The sequence below is a fragment of the Myotis yumanensis genome, unplaced genomic scaffold (assembly GCF_028538775.1).
Source record: "Myotis yumanensis isolate MYYU_CA2020_CCGP unplaced genomic scaffold, mMyoYum1.0.hap1 SCAF_9, whole genome shotgun sequence".
NCBI classification, from domain to species: domain Eukaryota; kingdom Metazoa; phylum Chordata; class Mammalia; order Chiroptera; family Vespertilionidae; genus Myotis; species Myotis yumanensis.
In genome coordinates this window covers 22268180-22272672 of record NW_027223760.1, presented here as the reverse complement: position 1 = coordinate 22272672, position 4493 = coordinate 22268180, and the positions used below count along the sequence as shown (strand labels likewise).

The following is a 4493-nucleotide window of genomic DNA, read 5'->3' as shown; positions in this document are numbered from 1 at the left end:
AAAGCTCTTATGAATTTGAGTAAGGCTATGTGTCAGTTCCTCAGAATCCATCCTGATTTTAAACTTTTGGCGTTTCCCCCTGGTTATAGGATAGTAAGAAGCTAGGAAAATCCCAGGACACGTGGAGTAGGGAAACTAAGACAGATAGTTAAACAGCAGTTTGCAGCCACCTAGTCAGCCCTATCTTCCCTAAGCCAAGCACATTTAAAAGTAAATAGTTTACACTTCTCTTCCCCATCCGGAGCATAAATAGCTTAACCCACCCTACTCAGGGAGAAAGACAGCAGAAATCCAATTAGTGCCATTTGCCAGTAACCACATCCAAGGACAGATGAAGTTAAGAGAATAAATCTCATTTTGGTGCATCAGCCTAAAGCTGATCCTCCCCTAAACACCCAGCCTTTAAAATCCCTTAAAACAAATGCCCAGCTCTCTCTAACCCTCCCAGGAACACACCTGTGCCTTCTCCTCCGCCTCTCCTTTCCCGCAGGCAAGCATCTCCTATCTCCTAAACTCTAAGGCAGTGGTCGGCAAACCGCGGCTCCCGAGCCACATGCGCCCCTTGGCCCCTTGAGTGTGACTTCCACAAAATACCATTGTGGGCGCGCACATACAGTGCGATTGAAACTTCATGGCCCATGTGCAGAAGTCGGTATTTTGTGGAAGAGCCGGTGTTTTGTGGAAGAGCCACACTCAAGGGGCCAAAGAGCCGCATGTGGCTCGAGAGCTGCGGTTTGCCGACCAAGGCTCTAAGGGAGTTAAACCCACAAGATAGGACATACAAGATATCCCCTCCCATTCACTAGGATTGCTATTTATTTATTGTTTTTTCTCTCTTTTTTTCTTTTTTTTTGGGGGGGGGAGGAGGGAGGATTGCTATTTACTTAAAAAAAGAAAAGAAAAGAAGCATTGGTGAGGATGTGGAGAAAATCGAATCCTTATATGTTGCTGGTAAAAAGGCGCAGCAACTGTGAAAAACAGGTTGGCAGCTCCTCCAAGAGTTAAACATAGAGTTTCCATGTGGCCCAGCAAGTTCACTCCTAATTGTGTAACCTTGAGAATTGAAAACGTGTTCACACAAAAACTTACACAAAAATATTCCTAGCAGCTTTCTTTAAAAATGCCAATAAAAGTGGGAACAGCTCAAATGTACATCAACTGCTGATGGATAAACAAATGTGGTACAAAAATATTATATAGACATAAAAAATGAAATACTAATGCATTGTACATGTACCCTGGCTGGTTGCTCAGTGGTTAGAGTGTCAGGCCAAGGACAGAAGGGTCCCGGTTCCACTCCTGGTCAAGGGCATGTACCTGGGTTACAGGCCCATCCCAGTCCAGGAGGCAACACATTGATGTGTCTCTCTCACATCGATGTCTCTCTCTCTCTCTCTCCCCCCTCCCTCCCTTCCACTTTCACTAAAAATCAGTGGAGCTCTTTCCAGTCAGTGCTGACCCATGGGGATCTCTCGGGACAACCGACACAAGTGCCACAAGACAAGGGGAAAGAGAAAGCCCCACCACAGGAAGCGAAAATATGAGATGGGACGCCTGGCTGGCAACACTAAATTTGGACCCCGCCACATACACACAGTCCCAGTGTGGGGTGGCAACAAGAAGTACCGGGCCTTGAGGCTGGACGTGGGCAACTTCTCCTGGGGCTCAGAGTGTTGTACTCGCAAAACAAGGATGGCTGGTGTTGCCTACAATGCATCCAACAATGAACTGGTCCGCACCAAGACTCTAGTAAAGAGCTGCATCACGCTCATTGACAGTACATCGTACCGATAGTGGTACAAGTCCCACTATGCACTGCCCCTGGGCCTCAAGGAAGGGGCCAAGCTGACTCCTGAGGAGGAAGAGATTTTAAAGAAAAAACGATCAAAGAAAATTCAGAAGAAATCTGATGAAAGGAAAAAGAACGCCAAAATCAGCGGTCTTCTCGAGGGGCAGCTCCAGCAGGCGGGTTTCTTGCCTGCATCGCTCCAGACCAGGCCAGCGTGCCCAGCAGGTGGCTGTGTGCTGGAGGGCCAGGGGCTGGAGCTCTAATTGTAGGAAATCAAGGCCCGGGAAGGCAAATACATCCTCTCCCCTCCTGTCTTAGCTCCTGTAATAAAGGTGTTTATTCTAAAAATAAAATAAAAAATCAATGGAAACAATATCCTCAAGTGAGGACTAAAGGGAAAAAAAAGAAATGCTAATACATGCAACAATACAGATAAGCCTTGAAAACAGTAGATCAAGTGAAAGAAGTCAGACAGAAAAGGACTCATATTGTATGATTCCATTTATATGAAAAGTCTGCAGAGACAAAAGGTAGGTTACTAGTTGCCAGGGGCTGAGGGAAAGGGGAAAGAATGGAAAGTGACAGCTAATGGGTACAGGGTTCTTTTTGATGATGAAAATGTTCTAAAATTAGACAATGGTGATGGTTGCACAACTCTGTAAATATATTCTAAACCACTGAATTGTACACTTCATTTAAAAATATATTTTTATTGATTTCAGAGAGGAAGGGAGAGGGAGAGAGAGATAGAAACATCAATGATGAGATGGAATTATTGATTGGCTGCCTCCTGCACGTCCCCTACTGGGGATCGAGCCCACAACCCCGGCATGTGCCCTTGACCGGAATCAAACCTGGGACCCTTCAGTCCACAGGCCGACGCTCTATGCATTGAACCAAATCGGCTAGGGCTGAATTGTACACTTTAAAAGGGTGAATTCTGGCATGTGAATTGTATCTGAATAAAGCTGTTATTCTTTAAAAAGGAGGGCAAATTAAACGCATCTTCAAATGACACACAAAAACAGGGAGCCATGGCTAGTGTGGCTCAATTGGTTGGGAGTCATCCGGTGCACTGAAAAGTTGCCAATTGGATTCCCAGTCAGAGCACATGCCTGGGTTGTGGGCTCAATCTCTGGTAGAGGTTCATGCAGGAGGCAGCTGATTGATATCTCTCTCTCTCACATCAATGTTTCTCTCTCTCTCTCCCTCTCCCTTCCTCTCTCTGTAAAAGTCAATTAAAAAATCTTTAAAAACAAAAACAGAGAGTTAGCCACTGACCTTTGCTAAGGAAACGTTTGAAGCATGTACCTAAGAAGAAAACTGAACCTAGAAGAAAATAGTGAGATGCAAGAAGAAACAGTGAGTAAACATTTAGAAAACATACAGATTAAACAAACTGACTACTCAAAACCATTTTTATAATAATGATTACTTTGGGACAGTAGAAATAGCAGCATGCAGTAAAAGTTGGTCAACATTTGAACTAAGATGGCAGTGGTGAGCAGAGAACGTTGAACAAGTCTTATTTGGGAGGAGGATCGATACTCATTAATTTTAGATATTTTAAGTCTTTATTAACATGGTTAGGGTAGCTCTTTCACTTCCTTCCCTTCCTAAGCTATTCAGTCTTCAAGCCATTGGGTGGAACAAAGGTGTCTGCAGTGAAGGAGAGGACCGGTGGCCTAGAAAGGAATGTCTCTTTTCTTCTCTTCTGTATCCTCAGAGTCTGGAATGCTTCCAATAGACATTTGTGTGCATGAAAGAATGGATCACTTTCTTACTCCTCTCTGGACCCTGGTCAAATGTCATTTTTCAGGAAGGCCTTCCTAATTATCCTAGTAAAGCAGCACTCCCCAGACTCTCCGTCTCGGCTTCACTTTTAGTGTGTAGTGTTCAACACCAGCAAGCCTATTTTGTATTTATTTGTTAATCATCTCTCTACCTTTCCCCACTACAAGTAGCTCCTTGAGGACAAGGACTTGGACTATTTTGTCCAATTACCATGTACCTAAATCCGGATCAGTGCTTGGCATATGATAGATGTTCAATAAATATTTATTGAATGAATAAACACTAAAATTTGTTTATCTGCGATATTAAAAAAAAAAAAAAGAACAGCTGCTCAGTGATTGATTCTATTTTACTTGTATTTATTTTGCAACAACATTTTAACAGGGGTCATATGATTACGGGCCTCTTTTTTCTTTTTCTTTTTTGCCCAAATTTTCTTCTGTGCTCATCTGTTACTTTTACAATGGGGCGGGGGTGGGGGGGGGGGGGATGAAAATTTACTAAAGTTTTGTAAATTAATTGCTTGTGCAACATGGTAACAACAACAAATAGGCAACGAAGGGAAAACAGTCAAGTGCATTTGGATGGGGAAATTGGGTCAAGAGCAGCGGCAGCGGTGGGAGGGGGACGTGGAATGGAAGGGCTGTGGCAACTCCGAGCGCCCGAGGAGGGGGCCCAGAGAAGGGAGAGCCAGCCCTGAAAGATGGGCAGAGAGCAGCCAAGGCAAATGGTGTCTTCTTCACCCGCTACCTGGGACCTTGATTCTGAGTCTGGTTCTATCGCTAACTAACCACTGACCTGGGCAAGCCACGTCTCCGGGCCTCAGTTTTATCTGTGAAATGCTGGGCTGAGGGAAATGAGCTATGGCTAAGTGTGTTTTCCTCAGAGTGTGTGTTTCCAGAACTTCCAT

The 4493-nt window shown here is 44.4% G+C and overlaps 1 pseudogene; it reads left to right on the top strand.

The window, feature by feature from the left end:
• Window positions 1-1461: 1461 nt before the first annotated feature.
• On the top strand, window positions 1462-3536 carry LOC139016860 (small ribosomal subunit protein eS8 pseudogene; annotated as a pseudogene).
• Window positions 3537-4493: the final 957 nt, after the last annotated feature.